The sequence below is a fragment of the Solanum verrucosum genome, unplaced genomic scaffold (genome assembly GCF_900185275.1).
Source record: "Solanum verrucosum unplaced genomic scaffold, falcon-dt-bn FXZP01000197.1, whole genome shotgun sequence".
NCBI lineage: Eukaryota > Viridiplantae > Streptophyta > Magnoliopsida > Solanales > Solanaceae > Solanum > Solanum verrucosum.
Genome location: NW_026020363.1, coordinates 1,356,378 through 1,379,782, shown reverse-complemented (window position 1 = coordinate 1,379,782; position 23,405 = coordinate 1,356,378).

Here is a 23,405-nt window from a genome sequence, read left to right as displayed (position 1 = left end):
GAGAGATAACATGCAAACATCACTAACACTCAATCATGCTAAAAAACTTCAAATGATGACTAGTCGGTATCAATCCAAGCTCAAGCTCACGATTGCAGTGCAAAACTATGTTTTAACAAATTCATTCAAGTGCCCTTACATCAAGAACAATTCCATGATCTCACATACAACTCTCACTCTCCCAAAGAGAAATACATGCAAGCTTCATCCAATATGTTTGCCCATATTTTCCAATTATCACACAACCTAATTCATGCAAGAATTCAAAGGTCTTTTAGACTTGAAATGGGGATGAGGGTAAATATATGGTCAATTTGGCTTAGTGACTTCACCTTTTCAATGCATTATCACTCTCATCTTCACCTCTTCTCAAGTTCTTTCCGTTCTTTTCACTTGGACACTCAAACTTCAATTTTTCATTGAATTTATTGGACACCTATTTTATTTCGTTAAACGTTTTTTTCATTTCAATTTTCAAAGTTTTGCTCATAATTTTTTTATAAGGAGGGGGTTCCTTCTTTATGCAACAAACTTCAAAGTTGAGTCTCACTTTTTCTTTCTTTTCATTCCACTTTGCTTTCTTTCCTCCTTTCTTTCCACACCCCTAACTTAGGCTTTTGACCTAAGTTGGATATTCAAACAAACCAATGCTTAGAAAATGATTTATGGGTGAGAAGTTAGGGACAATTTAGGTCAAGAGGTTTCAACAAGGTTGACAACAAATAGTTTAGGCTCAAATGGTGCAAAGATGATACAAGGTAGTCAAAAAAGGTATGAACAATTGGGTTTTCTCTCTAAATTTGTACCTAAAATCATTTCTTACATTCACTAAATCTAGGCAATCGGACTAGCACAACAAAATATAGATTCAACAAGCATGATTTCAAGTAAAACCTCATGACACAAGGCATTTCAAACACAATAATTTAGCACAGTCCTACAAAATCAAAAGCTTATGTGTGATGTACATTGAAAGGCTCACATAAAAATATACCTAGTCAACACAAGAATAAAAAAGATCATTTAAAAGTGAAGCCACACAAACTTTTTGTTGCAATCATTAGGACAAAACATATTTCTCATCATAAGTACTATCCAAGACATCAATATTGAACATACTGATCCTGAATATCTATAATGAAAACTCAAGCATTTCAAAAAATATTCAAACTTTTGGGGTGATAAATAATGAGAGACAAATGAGCTAAACTATCATGATAAAAACCGAAATATCAAAATATTATAAATGTCTCAAACTAAAACTGAAAATAAAAAAATACAATAAAAAAGGGGAATATTGGCATAAATGCCCTCACCCCACCAAAATAAAAACAGTAGTGTCCTCAATGCGATAGAAGTAAGTACAAGATGAGAGTGATATAAGGATCCCTCTGGCAGGTTATACTTGTGAAATATTCTGATCCAGTGTCTTAGAGGGAATGTCATCATCACAGGCATCTGTGCCTAGCAAGATAGGAGTACGGGTCAACATGGTAGCATCAATCGAGGTATCAGTACCCGACACATATGTAGGAGAAATAGTAGGGTTTGAAGACCCCCCTCTAGTACCAACTGTGGAGATCTCCACACGAGATCTCTCCATCATAGGCAGCACTATCATCTGCTTAATATGTTGTAGCTCTATCAAAGTCTCAGCAATCCGCTACTCATCCTCTCTCGAGAATTCCTCCTCTGTTTCCTCGGTTGAGTCAACATCAGCCTTATCCTGAACTCTTCTTCATTACCAATATCACAATGCTACTCTACCACACCACTAGATGTCTTAGCTCTCAACTTAGAGGTTGGCATAGACTCAGAATATTGGTAAAGGGAACATTACCCAACAACATAGAGATATCAATGAACCATAGTTGGTCCACATCAACTCGAAGAGTAGCAATGTCACCCCTCAAGCAGTCTACTCAGCCGAGCTACCCTCACTCCTCTCCCTAGCCTCTACCCTAGTTATGAGGTTGTCTAATCTTTCCACATACGATATAGGGTGGCCTAGTACTGTACCATATAGCCTCTAATAGGTAGTAGTGCATCCTCAATGTACCTCTCAATCAGTTTAGGCATCTCATTCTCTACTCTCACCATTCTAGCATCTGCACATCAAGAAAGGTGGCCCATTTAGTATATTAAGGTCTAGGTCAAGTTAGGTCAGGAGGAAGGGACATGTGCAACATTTGTGGAGGTAGAAGGCATAATGGAAGGCTGAGTAGTACATGATTGTTCCACAGAAGGAGCGACATTTGTCTCAAGTGTAGTAGGATAAACCATAGGGGTGGTGTCTGGTGGTGGCAGCTTCCTCCATTCCGTATCATCTCTCAAGTAGTCCGCCTCAGTCCTCCTAATATGATTGGAATAGGTGGGGGTAATCTAGACATCTGTCCTCTCCCAAAAAGGCACTCTCGCATCCTCACACAACTATGTTATCATTATTGGGAAAGGGAGAGAGGTTTGCTCCTTACGAGTTCTCGTCAATATCTCCTCCTGAATAATGGTACTGAGGCTAATCTCGGTCTGAAAATAATGTTCCAGAGAATTTCTCATTCTGGGACGACATAAGATTGCTCCGAATGAAGTTGAATCAATATATAGAGGTGACGTTCATATATTTATTTTCTATCTGTGCTCCATCAACCATCCATGGAGCAGAGATATCACAAATGAGGGGTACCAGCCACCCCTTGGGTGCATCTAAGCCTTATTTCAACCGGAGTCTGTAGTAACCATCTCTAGTGCCTTCGGTACCCAAAATTTTGTTGATACACCTGTCACGATCCAATGAAGACTCTAGGTGTCACATGGCGTATAAGACCCCAAGAGGTCTCATACAAGCCACTTAGCAAACATAGACAATATAATAGAAATTAAGAGATTTAAAAGATGATTTCAGAATATAGAGTTTTATAAAATGAAGCGGAAGTCTAACAATGTCTCAAAGCCATCTAGTACATAGTAAGTGCTCAGGACGTAACCCATACATCAAGTTCAAAACTATAATGTAAAGATATAATGAAATAAAAGCTTGGTCATCAAAACACGAGGACTCACCAATCTTCCAACTTCTACTAAATGATCACTAGACTCAGAAATGCGGATCTGGTGCACCAGACCCTACATTTTCATAACAAATGTAGGTAAGAGTATGTGTTAGTAAAAAATGTACCAAGTATGAAAATCATGATAAAAAGGGCATTTTTGTAATGTGCAATGACCAAGCTAAAACATGAGATAAAAGAGTTAGAAAACACAAGTCATAAAACATTATCAATGCAAGTAGACATCATCTTAAATCACATGTGAGATACTTCTTCAAGTAACCTTGATTCATTAGTGTGGGAGATTTACCTGTAACCAACATGCAAGACCATGTGAGCTGTAAACATGGAATTCGATGTCTACCCCACACCGAAACAAGGTAAGAACCATGAACGTCAAGCTTACATGGATCCACTAGCTAATTTCTATCTAGATAACCTATGGTGGCACGTAGTTTATGCGACATATGTAATCATCACTTGTCCACTCGGCGCTAAGCATAACTCCCACGGAACATTAATTAGTCCTATTCATCTTTTCTTTAAAGGACTTGGGTAATCGTCTCTTGTCCTTATATCATATGACATGGGTAATCACCTATTGTCTTTTATTAGAGGAAATGGATAATTGCCGCTTGCCTTATTCTTAGAACAACTCCTTAACTTTTTGATTCAAGTTTAATTGAGAAAACCCTTTCAACCCTAATAATCCTTTATGTGAGTAAGTCCTTTCATAGTCATGTTTTCCTGTGTATATGATAAATTCTTTCACAACGCAACAACAACAACAACAACAACATTGATACTTTACTCTCAGAGCATCCTTAAAACATTTACATCAATTTCATAAGAGCATGCATACTTTCATAAACTCATCTTTCATAGTTCAAAATCCATATTTATATCATCAAAGCTTGGAAAGTGTGGGGTATGTATGGGTTCACAGGGATTCGTCTTAGGATCATGAAATATAATTCAAACCATTCATAATAGTTCATAAAACAATAAAATAAATCAATATTGAAAGGAACCCATGACATAGAAGAAAACCCTCACTCAATTGGAGATTTCTAACTTTGTAAATCGGAGAATTTAGGAACTCCTTGGAGGAAAGGGCTCCATGGATGAAGACTATCATACCATAATGCCAAAATCTTATTTTCAATGGTGGAATTTGAGACTTGTCTTGAAAACCCTAGCTTTTTTCTTCAACTTCTAGATGGAGAAATATTGAGAGGATAACTTGTTCTTCTTTTGAGAATTTGAGAGAATGAATCCATTTGGAAGATTTTTGGGGTTAAAATTTTTAAATAGGGCTTCTAAGTAAGGGTAAAATAACATAGTATTAGGCTAGAATTATTAGGAAAAGACCCAAAAGCCCCTCTTAAAATAACTGCCGACCTCACCGACGACACGACCTACGGTCTGTCGATCAACTCACGGACTGTCTTGGTTGGTCGTCAATGAGTTTAGAGACCCTCAATTTTGGGCTCCAAACTACGGCCCCATGTACGGTCCATAGGTCCACCTACGGGCCGTACATGTCCAGTCGTGGTTCTCTACTTTTAACTCTAAAATTCCATTAGGTCTGGGACCGATCTACGAAGTTGTAACACCCCGACTTTTCAAAACATCTAAATTAACTCATATCTTCATGGAAAGACAAGGAGGGTGAATAATAAATTAAAAATGATGTGGAATGTCATATTTTAAGTATTCAAGGGTTGTATCTCAAGTTTTGATGTTAAGTAAGTGGCAAAATAAAAGTTGGCGAAAGTTATCGTAAGTTCCTTTTTAAAGATATCTCTAAAATTTGGGTCAAATGTCTTTGATGTTTTCTCCAAATATATAAAGAGTTAGAAGGACTATCACCCATTAAATCAAAGGCCTACGAGGGTTTTACTAGGGACTGTCGGGGGAGAATCCGGGTCAGGTAAAAAATATGGTATGTCGGCTTATTTAACATTTTAAGCCATGAAAATATTTCATTTCAGTTTCAAACCAAAGAGAAAGCTTAAAAGAGGGTTCCTCTGGAGTTCTAGCATGATGAAGATTAGGTTTTGATGATTTCTACCATTAAACATTGCCCCCGTGCCTAGAAACGTAATCCCTACACGTGGAAATCGTTTTTCCCTTCTATTAGCTGTGTTTGGAGCTGCTTTTTGAAGATATAAATTTGTAGTTATTGGTGTTTCATCAAGGTTTACACTTAGTTAACTAAGGTAATCATCTCGGGACCCTTTTATGGTTGTTTTTATGAATTTCTACGGACGTTTCGACAACTTGGGGCAATATGGAAAATCTGCCGATTTAAGATTAATTATGAACTGTTTATAGGTGCGTACCATCTGTGTATATATAGTGTTTGCGAAGCTTAGGACATAAGGAATAACTTTCGTGAAGGAACTACGGTCTTTCGAGCGTTCATTGGAAAGGTATGTTAAGGCTATTCCCTACTTACATCATGTTTCCTTAAAGCTTAGGAGCAATGTAGTTGGGTTGTTATCCTTGTTACACTTGTAGCCATTATTGTTGATTGTTGGCTGCTCGAGTTGATATAATCCTCCCTTGTCGGGATTTTTATTCAGTTAGTAGCGTCCCTATGTTGGACACGACTTAGAGGCTATTTGTATAGGTTGCTTATAACTAAATTGCTCGCTTTTAGTGATTGGATTGTTATTGTTGCCCTTGGGGCTATTGTGGTTAGCTGCAGGAATGTGACCTATGCCTAGAAGGGCTATGTTCTGCCTACAGGGCTATATGGATGCCTAAAAGGGCTATGAGTTGCCTAAAGGGCTATATTGACGCCTAAGAAGGCTATGTGGTTCCTACAGGGCCATGTTGTTGCCTAAGAGGGATATGAGTTGTCTATAAGTTATGTTGATGCCTAAGAGAGCTATGTGCTGCCTATGGGGCTATATTAATGCCTAAGAGGGCTATGTGAGTACCTACGGGGCTAGGGGACTACCGATAGGGGTATATAGGCCGATTGGCACCTTCCGGGCTTATGGGGGCCTGAGTAGGTGGTCTTGTGTGCTGTTTGTACCTGCCGAGCTTATGGGGGCTTGGTTAGGTTGTTGTTTTTATTAGTTTTGATAACTTTAGATTTAGGAGCAGGTTAGTACACTTATCTTATCCTTGATTTATTTATCAATCAGATTATTCCAGTATATCAGGATACCTCCTCATAGTCTATTGCCTTTCATACTCTGTACATTATTTTGTACTAACGCCCCATTGCCTTGAGGGCGCTGCATTCATGCATGCAGGTCCTGACAGACAACCGAGTAGACCTCCTCAACAACAACATTGACTTTTATCCGGTTGGCTAGCCCATTTCCTCCGGAGCTGCCAGAGTTGGGAGGTTTGTTACCTTTTGTTGTATTTATCTTTATGGGTAGGCTGGGGCCCTGTCCCGCTAATCTTTACTACTCATAGAGGCTTGCATACTAGTGTGTGGGGTGTATAGCTATGTTATGACCATATTGGCCTATGTTGTTGGTTTGCTGAAGCTTATGAGCTGTTTGATGTATTGTATTGATATATACCTGCTTTTAGTTTTGGTATAGATATCATGGTGGCCTCGACGTCCCAATCAAGACTTCTGTGCTAGTTGGCTATTTATTTATATGATCTCCTAGGAGTAGCTGTTTCTTTTATAGATCAGTTGTTAGGGGCCTTGCCGGCCAATGGCTTAGTTTTAAGCCGAGATATACTTGTTTGTTTTCTTGATTACGTGTGGCTGCCATGTGCTAGTAACAAATGGTTTAGCAGGGTCGGCTCGGAATTGAGTTTTGGCATTAGGAGACAGTTGAGCCCCTCGAGTTTGGGGTGTGACAGAAGCCTAGCTATGAATCATACATTGGATGACAGATCGTCCCGGTGAACTGTTGAAAATGTACTAGAAGTTGATATTTTTGGAAAATTTTGGAATGCCATCTACGACGTGACCTACGGTCTGCGTATCAGTCCATGTGTCGTGGGTGGCTCCATCGCGACTGGAACTAGATCCTACAATAGCTAAAATTTTCTACCCTTTACAAATCTGAGGTGTTACATTATCTTCCCCTTGAGAACATTCATCCTCGAATAAGATTCAAGACATCATAAAGAGGGTAGGAACTTAATCTAATAGCTCAACATGAATACAATTACATAAATGCACATATCCGATGAGAAAGCATCAAACTCCAAGATAAAGCATGTTTGAAACATCATATTGTGAAGTTTATATGCAACTCATATTCAAATGCGCATGAACATAAATAAATCAATCTAGTTAACTCATTCTCTCAAAAGATTTAAGACTTTCATGAATCATGCATGCATGAGGAAACATTAGAATGATTAAGGCACATGAATCCTAAAGAGTGAACCATAAGAGCTAAGGCTTCAAGCTAGACAAGAAGATAGAAGGAAAAAGATATGGATACTAAGACATAACACTGCCTCCGGCCTTTCACATACCAACCCAAAGCAACAAACCCTTCCATCAATTTAAATAGTCCCCCACACACATACCAACCATGAAGCACACTATCTCCCCCATGGGAGCTAACCATCTCTAGTCCTTTCAAATCCACTTCCCTCAACCCAAGAATAGCACCAAAGTCTTAACAACCATGGAACCATTCATACAAGTAAACACTTAAAGAATTTCCACAAGGATTCAAGATCGACCTGAAACACACTAACCACACATAGAGTCTTACAATAGACAACGAAACACCCAATGTCAAGCAATGCCTAACCACAAGCTAAAAGGCCATAACTTACAAATTTCCGCATCTGGGGAACCCTCATGATCTTGTCGAATTTGAAAACCATAAAACCTATTTTGTTTCTAACCACCACTAGTACCAGAGAAAGGGTAGAGTTGAGCTCGTTGATGATTATCTCCCTCATTTCTAGCAACCGAAGGACAATCCCTCATCTTATGATCCATCTTGACACAAACAAAACATTCATTTGAACTGGCTAGACACTCACACTTATGTCTTCTCTTACACTCCCGACAGTCAGGCAACATTTGCTCACTAGAACCCTTACCTTGAGAACAATTACCTTCATCAGACATTGAATGTGAGAAGTTACCATCACTGGTCTTGTCCCTTTTTGCCTCTCTAGACCTTTCCTTAAGTTTCTCTTCTTCAATTTGTTAAGCATGAACCATGAGATGAGAAATGTCCATATCATTGATAAGCATAGCGGTACGACATTCCTTAACCACTATCTCAGACACCCCCAAACAAACTTACTCATTTTTTCTCTAGGATCAACAACATTAGTAGGAGCATATCAAGACAATTGTGTGAACTTCAAAGCATATTCCTTCACACTCATTATTTCTTGACAAAGGTTGATGAACTCAAGCACCTTTTCTTCCCTCATCTCAAGGGGAAGAACCTATTAAGGAAAGCAACTTTGAACTTTTCCCAATCGAGAGGACCCGCATCAACTTCCCTGTCTTCCTTCCATTGGTTGAACCAAACTTGAGCAACACCCTTAAGTTGGTTAGCGGCCAATTCTGCCTTTCTCACTAGCATCACTCCCATGATCATCAACACCTTATACGCTTCTTCAATGAACTCTTGAGGGTATTCCTCAACCTAAGAACCATGAAACTCTGAACGATTCATTCTAGTGAAGTATCTCACTGTAGTTTCCGTTGTACCCACATTTGGGTTCACAGGTACCACAACTTCCCTATTGGCTTGAGCCTACACTTGAAAAGCAGCCCTAAACTCTGCATTAGTCCCTTACTCGGCCAAAGGGTCGACTGGGACTTGAGGAGCTTGAGGAGGAGCCTCTTATTCCACTTTCTCTACCACATTCCTTCTAGCATAAGCCCTTCCAGTGGCCATATCCCGTAGAGCATCAGATAAGGATTAGGGGAGAGACACTATAGAGTTAAACTCTATTGCATGACTTTAAAGAAATGAAAGAAGTGGAATTTCCTAAACATCTTGTAGCTTCTCATTCATAAATATGGTGCACTTCACACTCATGAACAAGACTCTATTCAACGTGGCTTATGAGACTTCCTAGGACCTTTCTAAACCTTGTGAATTTGATTACCAAGTTTATCACGACCCAAGGTAGACCCTAGGTGGAACATGGCATATAAGACCCCGAGAGGCCCCATACAAGCCACTTAGCATACATTGTAACACCCCAGAAACTAGTGAGTTGAACTAGTGTGTTGTGGAGTCTTGTAGTGGCGTTTTGGAGTGTTGTGTGAGGGTTAAAACTCATAGAAACGACTCTCTTACATAGAATGAAATGTTTAGGGTTAAACGTCGGGGTAATACTCCCTAAGGACCACCCTAAAACAGTCTAATTTTAGTGACCTACGGATTACCATTCACGCCCCTTAGATCAACCTACGCCCCGTTCGGTCAAGCCTGCAGCAGGCCTACATCAGGCCTGCAAATGAAGCCTCAGGTGCAAACCACAGAGGCCATTCACGTCTAGCAGCTCCACCTATGGTCCGTAGGTGGAGGGGGGTGCTGCCAGATTTTGGGTTTTTAGTTTTAAGTGATGAGTTGAGGGTTGGTTTAGTAATTAGTTTAGGGGTTAGGAGAGGCGATTAGTTAGTTAATTAACCTCCTATAAATAGTTAATAGACCCTAAACTAATCACTTTACTCATTCATCTAAAGAGCTCAATTCCTCTCAATTATTTCTCTCTCTAGAAGAAGAGAAAAGGGCAGCACCTAGGTCGAGTTTCTCCATTGATTCAGGCTTTCTTTAGGGATTTGATTGAAGGTATGTTAATCTTATTCATCTATGCGTTTTTCCACCCATAGAGTCCCCCTAATTTCCCATCCAATTTTGAAGAAAACCCCGATCTAGGCTAGGGTTTCTTCCAAAGTGTGGGTAGTGCTTGAATATGATTCCAAATGGTTGGATAGCATTCAATTATGATTGATTTAGTTTTTTATAGTGATATTATGATGTTTTAATGTGATTTCTATGGTGAAACCTAATCTAAATTAATGAATGTGATGTTTGTGGGTTAATGACATTATAGGTGAAATTGAAGGTTCATGAGTAGTCTTCCTAAATCAATGTTATGTATAGTGATTGATCAACGATAGGATCATATAATCATTAATTGAATTAGACTCTATTGGGTATGATTGATCTTGACTTGTAAAGTTATAATTGAACCTTTATGATCAATTATGGTTAGAATCACCTAGTAATGATGAATATGATTAAGAATACCTTAAAACTAGGTATGAATGGTGATGATAAGAAGTAAAGCTTGAATGTAAGGCTTGTAGTAATGAATCTTGATCACTAGGGTTTGAAGTAAATCCAATATGATGTTCTATGAAGGATAAGGCTTTGATAGTCAAATCTACATATGAATCCAAGGCTAATGAATAGTATTGAGTTGAGAGATCTTTACCTACCTGGATCACCTATTGAATCATAGATGGTAGGAAGTGATAGAATCACTTAGGTCATGATGTTTTCCTTGTTTGAAGGCAAAATTCTACACATGATACTAAGTATGAAAATGATATAACATGAAAGGTTCTCTCACATAGAATGATTCTAGATTGAAAAGTTTGGTCACGTGAAATGAATCTAAGTCTTAGGCCTATCAAATGTGATGAGGCTTGTGGTGATTCCTCTAAATGACCTTTACATGATAGGAATGTGGGGTGAGTTCCCTTATTACCAAATAGTTAGTTATGGGGAGTGTGAGGTGGTTACCCTTCATATATGTGTGACTCCCAAGGCAATGGGTGATTACGCATTAGCCTTTATGTTGATCATGGAGGCAATTACCTATGATCCTTATGAGTTGATGTGAAGACGAATACCTACATTACATATGAATATTGATATGGAGGCGAATACCCATATCACCTTAATAATGATATGGAGGCAAATACCTATATCAGCTTAAAATGGACATGGAGGCGAATACCTATGATTTATTAAATTGTATGACTTGTGGAGGCTCCCCTTGTCTGTATGATTTGTTAGGATGTATGACAAGAGGTGATTACCCTTGTTTGTATGATTCCTTAATATATGTGGCTTGAGGTGATTCCCCTTGTCTTTCAAGATGAATTAAACATTTGTGCCTTGAGGTGACTCCCCCTTGCATTTATGAGCATAAGCATTTTTAGTTTGGCTAGTAATTCAAGATAACTCTCCAATACATGCATGACTAAGAGGTGAATACCCTTGTCCTTATTATGTTAAGAGATGATAAACATGAATGATGAACCTAAATGTCTAGCTTAGCATGGGTAGGATTATGGGGTCTTGTTGATGCATGGCACAAGCTTGCCTTAAGGTGACTCATGAGATGTTTTCTCTTGTATGATGTATGTTTAGATAGGATTGTGCTATAGTTGTCTTCCTTGACATTCTATGATTGACTAAGGTGATAGTTCCCTTGTCTTTATGAAGTAAGATAGTAATGAGACCAAAGTAGGGTAAATATGACTAGGATGACTTTAAGGTTATGAATAGTGTGAAGGGTAGTATGGGATGCCTTTCATATATTTCACAAGTGTGCTTTGGGGTTACTTATGAGTATGGTACCGTCATGGTAGAAAAGATTAAAGACTTAAACCATGGATATAGACTATGATTAAGATGACCAAAAAGGGATACTTGGCTTGGGTGGTATTATGGGATGCTATCCTTGCTTTGCACTTGTATGCTTTTGAGGTTATTTGAGAATGGTGCCATTAGGGTAAAGATGACCAAGGGTCACGTGTGCTTATATGAAGCCTATGATGTAGACTTGGCTTATGATTATGATTTATCTCCTATGCTCATTAACTATGTCTTATGTTGACTTATGTTTATATGAAGCTTATGTTGGAGACCACGCTATGACCATGATGAATATATTATGACCATGTTATTATCTCTTATGCTTATGTCTTGTGTTGACTAACCATTTGAGATGATCTTATGATGTTGTGCTAGCTTTCATACTTAGTACATTTTGTACTAATGCATATTGCCTACATTCTAACCAAATGTAGGGTCTTGGAGATTTGAGTTGCTTTTGAGGCTAGGTTTCAAGGATCTAGAAGGGTTGAATATCTTGGTGAGTCCTCATAGTTTCGAGAACAACATCCACTTTACCCTTATGTCATTTTCTTTATGTTTTAGACTTTGTATGGGTTGTGTCCCAAAGACTATTATTCATGAGTATCATATAGATGGTTTAAGTGAAAGGTTTTAGCAAAGTCTTCCGCTTGTTGTTTTTAATGAAATATGACTTTGATTGTAAAAAGTTTTAATTTCCCCGTAATTTATATTATCTTATGTTATGATTATGCTAAGGGTTTGTATGAGACCCCTTAGGGGTCGAGTATGCCATGTCACGTCTAGGGGGTGCTCTCGAGGCATGACATACATAGACAAGATAATAGAAATTAAGAGATTTGAAAGATGATTTCACAATACAGAGTTTTATAAAATGAAGTGGGAGTCTAACAATGTCTCAAAGCCATCTAATACCTAAGAAATGCTCGGGACGTAACCCGTACATCAAGTTTAAAATTGAAATGTAAAGACATAATGAAATAAAGGGTCGGTCCTCGAAACATGAGGACTCACCAATCTTCCAACTTCTACTAAATTATCACTAGCTTCAGAAATGCGGATCTGGAGCGTTGGACCCTACATTTTCATAAGAAATATCGGCAAGAGTATGCGTTAGTACAAAGTTTACCAAGTATGATAGCGACACATGAAGTATAAAAATCGTGATAAAAGGGGCATTTTCGTACCATGCATTGACCAAGCTAAAACATGGGATAAAAGTGTTAGAAAACACAACTCATAAAACATGATCAATTCAAGTAGACATCATCTTAAATCACATGTGAGATACTACTTGAAGTAACAATGATTGATTAGTATGGGAGATTCACCTTTAACTGACATGTAAGACCATTTGAGCTATCAATATGGAATATGATGTCTACCCTACACCAAAAAGAGGTGTTCTCACTTGCCAAGGTGAGAATCATGAACGTCTAGCTTACGTGGATTCATTAGCTAATGTCTATCTAGACCACCTATGGTGGTACATAATTTATGGGACATGGGTAATCGTCACTTGTCCAGTCGGTGCTAAGCGTAACTCTCATGGAACATTAATTAGTCTTATTCTTCTTTTCTTTAAAGGACTTGGGTAATCGCCTCTTGTCCTTATATCATATGACATGGGTAATCGCCTCTTCTCTTTTATTAGAGGACATGAATAATCGCTGCTTGTCTCATTCTTAGAATAGCTCCTTAACTTTTGATTCAAGTTTAACTGAGAAAACCCTTTCAACCAGAAGAATCCTTTATGTGAGAAAGTCCTTTCACAATCATGCTTTCATGTGTATATGAGAAGTCCTTTCACAACACAACAACAAAAACATTGATACTTTACTCTCAAAGCATCCTTAAAATATTTACATCAATTTCATAAGAACATATATAATTTCATAAACTCATCTTTCATAGTTCAAAATCTATATTTATATGATCATAGCTTGGAAAGCATGGGGTATACATGGGTTCATGGGGATTCATCTTAAAATCATGGAATATAAATCAAATCATGCATAATAGTTCACAAAATAAATAAATAAATCAATATTGAAAGGAACCCATGACATGGAAGAAAACCCTAACTCAATTGGGGATTTCTAACTCTGTAAATTGGAGAATTTAGGAACTCCATGGAGGAAAGATCTCCATGGATGAAGACTATCATACCTTAATGCCAAAAGCTTGACTTCAACGGTGGTAATGGAGATTTGACTTGAATGCCCTAACTTTCTTTTTTAAATTCTAGAGAGAGAAATATTGAGAGGATAACTTGTTCTTCTTTTGAGAATTTGAGAGAATGAATTAATTTGGAAAATTTTTGGTGTTAGAACGTTTATATAGGGCTTCTATGTAAGGGTAAAATGATATAGTATTAGGGTAGAATATTAGGAAAATACCTAAAATCTCCTCTTAAAATAACTACAGACCTCACCAATGACATAACCTATCGTCCGTCGATCAACTAACCGACCGTCTTAGTTGGTCGTCGATGAGTTCATAGACCCTCACTTTTGGGCTCCCAACGGCGACCCCATGTACAATTCATGGGTCCACCTACGGACCATAGATGCCTAGTCGTGGTTATCCACTTTTGACTTTAAAATTCCACTAAGTCAGGGGCTGACCTACGAAGCCTACCTACGATGAATGCATTGGACGATGGACCATCTTGGTAAACCGTTGAAAAAGTATTGGAATTTGACATGTTTGGAAAACTTTGGACTACTATCCACGACGTGACCTACAGTCTGTGTGTCAGTCCACGAGTTGTGGGTGGCTCTGTCTGGACTTGCACTAGATCCTGTAACAGATGAAATTTCTACCCTTTTCGATGAGGTGTTACAACACTTACGTTGCACTGCACCATCTTGCAATAGACCTACACCTTCTTTAAGGGCTTCCAAACAGTGCCCTTTCTCTTTTTGGGAAAGGCCTTTGCATAGGCCATATAAAATTCCCTTGCCCAAGCTGGGACATAAGGGGGTTGAGGTCTTGTGAACCTCTTAAACTCGTGGAACTTTATAGTGTCCCAAATGGTTGGGTAATCACTTAACACCCCATTAGTTGATATTCGCCTCTCCTCAAGGACAATCCATTCTTCTACCGCTTTGAGCCTATTAATTCCCCTTGGATCAATAATTGGGAGAACTCATAAAACACTCACATTAGAGACAGGGTTTGGCGCCAACTTTGACCTATGTTCATTCTTTTCTTAGCAATCCCATTCTTTGTCTGCTCACCCATTTGTGTAGAAGTGTGCAGAGCGCCTTATTGTTAGGGATCCTCATAGGTCTTGTTGATAGTATTTCACCTACTTCTTTTCAAAGAGAGAATAGTAGGATTCTCTCTCTCGGACTCAAAGTTAGAGGTCACAACTATTTTTTCTTTAGTTTTGGCCATTTCCTGCAAGGCACATGTTTCAATACACATCAGGTGAAGGCTAATTGAAACAAGTTCAAATATAAACACAACTCAAAACAAGTTCTGAGGCTTGCCGACTAGGAAGACGATTCACCTAACAGGTTAGGTGAGCTCAGGAGAGCACGCCAAAGTTGAAAGATCACAGTTCAAATTCACTCAAGCATCAATGGCAGAGTCATCTCCAACTCAGTGATTGGTGAGTTGGTTTCGATGGGCAAAGACAAGCTCGATGAAAGTGACAATATTCATCTAAATAGGACAGGCACAAAGGGCGATGTCTACTCCAACTTGGCGATTCGCCGAGTTAGTTTCAGCGAGCTAAGACAAGCTCACTGAATTAGATAGTACCATGGTCACAAATTCAAACATAAAAGGTGATTTAAGAATTACTTAACGATTTGCCTAATCACTTTGGCGAGCTAAGACAAGCTCGGTAAACATGCAAGTTAAGTCAAATGCCTATTTTTCATGAACATAACCCTGACATGCAACAATTCGCATTACCATATCAGTTTTACAATCTACCACATGTTATTCTACCCATGGGTACTCTGACTTCCCCCAAATTTCTCAAAGAATTGCCCAAATTGATTATTTTCCCTTAAGAAAGTTGCCACTCTATCTGTTATTGGGAAAATACAAGTCTTTGAAGCAATACCGAGCTAATCAGGCTTCACCCATTTCATTATCAATTAAGACCCATCCTTTATGCCAACTCGATTTCAACATTCAACCCTTACAATCAAGTTTCACATTATCAAGCACAATATCAACTTTCCTAACTCATGGGAATAGTTCAATCATCAACATTTAGCAAAACCCAATCAAACTAGACTACACAACAATAATACTCCACAAAACCCATATCGGAAAAATCAAGATTAAGCAAAAATATCACTAAAGGCCTCAAAAACCAACCTCATAGAAGGTTACTATACAAAAATTATGGGAGACGGGTCTATGATATAGAATCATGTAGCACAATGCACTCTAAGTAAATCCACACAAAAGAGGTCACACAAGCAAAGAAACAAGGGTATGTAGAGTTTGGGAAGTGAAAGAGCTCACAAAGATGAAAGATTGCTTTTCAAAACTTAAAAACACTATGTGAATTTATATTTTAGGCACACTCAGCGATTTGCGACAAACATCGCCGAATACATTCAACGAATCACCAAAAGAGATTAACCTCATCGATGATGCTTGAACAACAATCAAACATGATGGTCAATTCAGTAAACCCAATGTATTTAAACTTGTGTAACTTGGCAAATCGTCGATTAGGTCCTTGATCGCGAAATGTGACAACAAAATTTTTCAAAACTCTTGGTTCAAAGGGCCAACATAAAGATGTCCACCCAACCATTTCAGTGCATAACTGACTAGGTACTTGCATCAACTTGTGCATTTTTTTCAACTTTTTGACTTCAATTCAAGTTGCACTCACACACCCATTATTGAAAACAATCTAATAGACTTGGGTTTCTTCCCAAGAAGTTCCTTATTTAACGTCGTGGAGCAATATATCTCTTACTCATCAACAATCTTTTTTAGGATTCAAGATGGTATCGCTAGGCAACGTTCTCTTTTTCCATGGATTTAGATAGGTAGAGATCTGACGCATTGAGTTTCCAGCTGCTTGATTGATACAGAATGAGAAGTAACTGTTGAGTCAAAGTAGAGAAGTCATTTTTCAAATCTTTCAGTACTTTGTCTGACCCTTCAACTTTATTGAAGATCCTTTTTAGCATATCTTTGGTTTGATTCCCGTCAAGTCTAGGTAGTCTCTTTGGATTTGATGGATTATGAGGTGATGAATGGTATATTTGCACTCATTTAAGGTTTATTTAACTCAATAATTGGTGTTCTCAATGCCTAATTTTGTCCTTTTATAATAGAATATAGATGATTTGCAGCTATGAAGGCAATTGGACAACGCAATTGAGGTTCAAACATCTGAAGCTTAGAGCATCACAAGGCAAGCTAAGGAGCAAAGGCTAGTCACGATCAAGTTCGGCGAGCCGAATTAATATCACCGAGACAATTACAAAGTAGATTTAGGGTAAATTTTTAAGAAAGTGTAAATGGCCCAAATGATATAATTTTTAAAGAGAAGTTTTTGATTTTCAGAGTTGATCAGAAAGTGAGTAGAGAGAGTCTAAGAACACTTTACCTTTGAAGAACACTTTTCTAGCATTTTCGAGTTCTACAATTTGAAGCTTGAATTTGATAAATTGAAGTGAAATCTAAAGTGGGTTTACTCTTTAATGCTTGATTTCAAGTTACACATGGCTACTTTCATGGAAGGTATCATTTCTTTATTTTTTTTGATGGGTGGCTAAAACTCCAAGATCTAGGGGTGCCCAAATAGGGTTGGGTGAAGATTTAATGTAGTGGGTATTTTGCTATGCTCTGTTTTTGTTGTTATTCATGCCTGAATTTTGTCTAATTACCATGAGGTTAACTTAAGTGTTATGATTGCAAACTTAATTCCTACTTTTGATCTTCGGTTGATGCTCGAGAGAGATTAATTGGAGTGGGTAATTAGTTCAATACTAGTAATTTAGATTTGATGTCCGTAGCTTACTTGAAAGAGAGGTTATGGGTTGGATCTATTTGCTTTTTAAAGAAAGAGAGTAGAGTAAGGTATTGAATTGTTTGGGATTGGCATTTAGATGAGACCGAAAGGAGATTTTACGCATAGATGCTTTGAGATCGAAAGATGATTAACGTCATTGAAGATGCCTTAGCTTATTCATGAATGTTCATCAATATAGAGCACTATAATTACCCCTATATGAGATAGATTTCCAATCCCCGCACCCCTAGATTGCTTGATAACTCTTGATTTCATTTAAATTTTAGTTTGATTACGATAATTAATAACCAAAACTTTATATGAAGTTGGTGGTATCATCCACCCAATTGTCCTTACTATTACAAATGATCTAAGTTAAAGTCCAAATTTCTTGATAAGAATTCTCCATGATATATCATTCCTTGTGGGATTTGACCCTGGATCTTTGTTGGGTTTTTTACCGACTACGATTAACTCACTCTTTTAATTGGTTTTGGAGGGTGATTTGAGCATTATAAAAAATGGTGCCACTTTCGAGGAGTGGTGGTTGAGAATTCTAATTGAGAAATTAGATTTTAATTTGGTTTACTTGTGGTAAATTTGTTGTTTGGTGCTGTTGTTGGCTGATTTTCAGGTTGACAAATGAGTGACCGTGGGAGTGACAATGACAATCAGTATGGTCAAAATGAAAACATGGGTGATTTAAATGGCATGCCCATTAATTTCATTCAAACCATGAAAGCAATCCAGATACCTCGTAGGACGGTGTTTCACATCACTAGAACTATGATACAATTGCTCCAAATGAAAGGAATTTTTGGGGGTCTAGGTCATGAGGATCCCCATGAGCACCTTAGGAATTTAAAGGAGGTGTGTGGACCCTTTGTTTTCAAGAATATCTCCCAAGAATCTGTAAGGTTGAGGTTATTCATGTTCTCTATAACGGGAGATGCCACAAGATGGTTGGCGAAGATTCTAAATGATTCTTTTACGTAGTGGGATCAGCTAACTAAGGCATTCATAGAAATATTTTTTCCATCCTTGAAGATGGTTAAGATTCATCTCCAAATCCAAAATTTCAAGCGTATTGGAGGTGAGCCTTTGCATGAGACATGGCTGAGGTTCAAGAATTTGCTCTTGCAATGTCCAACACATGGCGTTCCGGACAATTCACTATAGCAATACTTTTATTGCAACCTTGATTCAATCAATAAAGGTGTGGCTGACCAATTAGCCATGGTGGATTAATAATACAACCGTATGAGGTAGCTGCTTTATTGCTAGATGATATGACTAAGGCCAACTGAGCATGGCATACTAGAGAGGACCAAATTCCTACTCTACAAGTGGGTCTAAGCAAAGCATAGGTCTAGAAAGACCATAAACGAGATGAGAACATGTCCAAAATTATGATTCAAATCGATTTGTTGTTTAAACATGTCATGGGAGGTGGAACAAAGTCGGTAAATATGGTTGGAACCAATAGTGGGTAGTGCCCAGATGTTGCCAAATTTGAGGCATTATAAAATGAAAAAGTTTAATGCTTGGGAAATTAAGTGGGGGTTTCTCACAGAAGTTATCACGACAAGGTGGAAACCAAGGTTGGAACAAGGATACAGATTATGGTTGGAAAGACTGACGGGGTATAAATTGGAGAGATAGGGAGATGGACAAAGATATCTATGTGCCTCCCCATGATCGTGCACACCCAAAAGAACCAACTGGTCTAGAAAAAAGTCGGACGAAAGACATGCTTGTAAGGATCTACAACAAGGTTGAAGGGTCTAATAAGGTATTGAAGGATTTGAAAAATGACTTCTCCACTATATATCAAACGGTGACTTCTCACTAAGTTTCTATCAAGCTGGAGATCCAATACAAAAGGGAACTTTGCCTAGTGACACCATCCCAAAGCCCAAAAATAATTGCTGAGTTTGAGCAATATGTGGTGCCACGACGTTAAATAAGTCACTTCTTGGAAGGCAACCCAAGTCTTTATTTTTGTTTTTACAGCTTTCAAATAATATGCATTATGAGTGCAAGTTGAGAAGAGGTTGGAAGATTGAAAAGTGAAGCACATACGATGCAAAACCTAAACGACGATCCACTGAAGGCATAATACAAACTGATCTTTTTCCGCTTTTTGAGCTGGAATAGATGAAAAAGGATACTGTCAAGATCGGTAATCAGAATTCCAAAGGGAGATTCGCAGAAGTGCACTTGGCGGACTCCATCGAGCCTGCTAAATCAACTTTCATGTTTTGTGTTTGTTCACACATGTTCAGCGAGTTAAATCCAATTGGTGATTCGTTGAACACATACAAAGATTTTAGTCGAGATCACCGAACGGGCCTGATATAAAAAGGCCAAGGGTTTTTTCAAATTCAAAAATCAAAACCTTTGAAATTTGAGAGCCTTTCTAGTTCCTTTCTCTTGCTTCGTACATTTTGAGTGTTTATGAGTCTTGTGTGAGTGTCTTCAAAGTGCTAGGATTGCATTTTCTTGGAGTTCATGTCAACCTAACCCTGATCCCTTAGTTTTTTGATTGAATTTTGGCATTAAGGTTTGTTTTTTGACTTCTTGTTGTTCATTTTGAGTTTAGAAGGTATATAGGGTGTAGGCTTGATCCCTTTAACTTAGATTGGGTGCCTGATATCAATGGGTAGCATTGTATTGTTGCAATTGAACGGTGCCAGTGTAATTTTAACTGTGAATGCCTGTAAAAATAGTGAATATTGATAATCTTCCTGGGTCAATGCCTAATTAAATGTGAGTGAAGTCTAAGTAGCTCAGTGTTGACCCACTTGCATGATTTTTCCCAATGATAGACAGGGTGACTATTAAGGGAAATTAATCAATTAGTGCAATTCTAAGTGATAGACGGCGAAAATCTGAGTACCAATGGGTAGAAAAGCATATAGGTGAATTATATTATTGGGGGAAACTAATATTTATTGTGTGTATTGGCTTATCTGTGAAAATTAGGCACTGGAATGAAATTTCATGTTTAGTGGGCTTGTCTTAGCTCGCCAAGAAAGTTAGAAAAATCACCGAGTAAGACCCAACTCACATTTTTAGCATATGCATGGCCTTGGGTACTGTCCCATTCGGCAGGCTTGTCTTAGACTTTCGAACCCATTTGGTGAAACGTCGAATGGGAGGAGATATCACCCTTGATGTCTGTGTCCTTCCTTTATGCACTGTCAGTTTCAGTGGACTTGTCTTAGCTCGCTGAAACCAACTCAGTGAATCGCCGAGTTGGCATTGACTTCACCTTGTATGCCCAAACACTGAGTAAAATCCTATTGTCCAATTCGGCGAGCTCACCAAAGTTCGCCAATACTATTTGGGTAATCGCATTCCCGTTAGGTGAACCTCATGAGTATTTTTGAACTGTGATTTGTTATGCATTCAATTTCAACTAACCTTTACAAACCCATTGTTTGAATGTGTGCTTTGCAAGTAATGGCAAGAACAAAGGGAAAACATGTGGTTTCATGTAACACAAAGTCGAATTTAGAGTCCTCTTCTCCTCCTCCTTCTTCTCCATTAAAGAGACATTGAGGCCTTTCAATAAATGAGGAGTCGGATGTAGAGTCCTCTTCTCCTCCTCCTCATCCATTAAAGAGACATTAAGGCCTTTCAATAAATGAGCCTTCAGAGGCTCCCCGTCGTCAACAAAATGTCCCTCCACAATCATCTACCTAAGAAAGGGTATAGCCGAGACATGGGGTAGTTAGAAAGAAGATGGACATCCCATCCAAGTTGGTGCAACCTTCATCTACAGAGGCATCGACTTCCAGTATCTTTTTGGTTATCGCTTCAAGAGCCCTAAATAAGCTCAAACATACTGGAGAGTGAACCGTACTTGAGAGGAGACAACTCTCCATAGATGGAGTCATGATTAACTAGCCAGCCATCTGGGATATGATATAGTTTCACTAGTTCGAAGGATTCACCAAACCCAAGAATCCTTACATCCCTTCTTGGGTGAGGGAGTTCTAAAAAGCATATGCTCAAGGCCTTCCCAAGAGATGAAATGTCACAGTCTAGAAACCACTCGAAGAAGTGGATGTAAGAGAAAATAAGGTTCAGTATGATATAGAGGTCATTAGTACTGCACTAAAGACGTCGGAATTCAAATCCAATTTATATTTACTACGGATTCTCCACGATTTGGATTCCCTGAAGGGTTGGCTGGCGCCTTTGATCTCTAACTCTTTCCCCTCCTAGATGGTTGATGGTGCCAGGATCGAGAATAAGGATTTGAATTTTGTTGCTAGATATTGGTTTGGATTCATTAATATCAACCTGATGTCATCTCTAAATAAATCCATCATTCACCACGACAAGGCGGTATTGGTAGGTACTATCATCGATCGAGAGCACATATATGTTGTTGTGATTATTATTGATGAGATGTTGATAAGAGCGAGGCAGGAGCAAACATCACTCCCATTTCCAGTTCTCTTAACGTAGTTACGTGAGAGGGAAGAATTCCCTTTTATAGCTTCTACAGATGTGAGGTTCACACTAGCCTAATCCAGTGACTTTCGAAGGATCGAGGCAGAGTGTTTACAAGATGATACGGCTCCGAGGAAGCTGCCACCACTAGAGTGTATGCTTGTGGTCGACTCTGCTACTTTGGCATCTGAGACTAGTATATCTTCCCCTTCTGTGTAGCAGGCAAGTATTTCCACACCTTTCTTTGTTGCTGGGCCCTTCTGTTTCTACACTTATGTATGCTATTTCTACTACTTAAACTATTGTGAGACCTCCCCCTCTCCTTTTACCCATCCCCCCTTGACCCAGACATTAATCTATGAAAAAGGTAGCCTTGCCTGATCAACAGATGTTAGAACTGCTCGGGTTGAGAAGAATTTAACCAAGCTCATTGACCAGGCCATTCAGAAGGCTTTGGCTTCTTTGATAGAGCGGGTGGTCAAGTGTGAGGAAAATATATAGAGCCACACATTGAGGTTAGATGATCTGACTGCTAGGATAGAGGCTCAGGAGAAGGTCGAAGGTAATTCCAGGGTACTAGACTCCTTGAGGGTTGAGGTTGCTACTTTCAGGGTGGAGGTGGTCTAGTTAAAGTTGATGAGCATCTCCATGCTTTAGGGCGAGGTTCCCCTTCAAAATGCACCTGAGATGGTGAGTGTTGTGCCTTCCCCTATTGTGTTCGAGGTTGTTGTAGATGTTAAGACTATTGTTGAGAATGATAGTGAGAGGGTCGAGGATGAGTTGGCCGATGAGATTGATGAGGCGGAGTTGTTAGCTAAAGAGAATGAGATTGCTGAGACACTGACCAAGATGCATGAAACCGAAGAGGTAATCCTTGAAGCTGCCATTGAGAGATATCTTTGAGAGACTTCAGAGGTTGGTTCTAGTGTAGTCACTCCAGACTCTACCATACTTCCTACTACTAAGATAGGCACTAATACCCCACTGAGACCTTCCATGCCACCTCCAGTGATCCTATTGTCGGGCATCGTTGCTCGTCTTGAGGCTTCACCACCTGAGACTCTAGATCAGAGTGCTCCACAAATATAGCCTTTTAGGGGGACCCTTTCTCTCAACCTCCCAATACTTTTACTTATTTTGCATTGAGGCACTGCATTCTATTTTTGGTGGGGTGAGGGCGTTCATGACAATATTCCCCTTTTAGTTGTATTTTGTTATTTCATATTTTGAAAAATTGTAGTTTAATGTTTTTTATATTAGAATTCTCTTTTAGGTAAATATGTATCTCTTTACTTTTATTTCGTT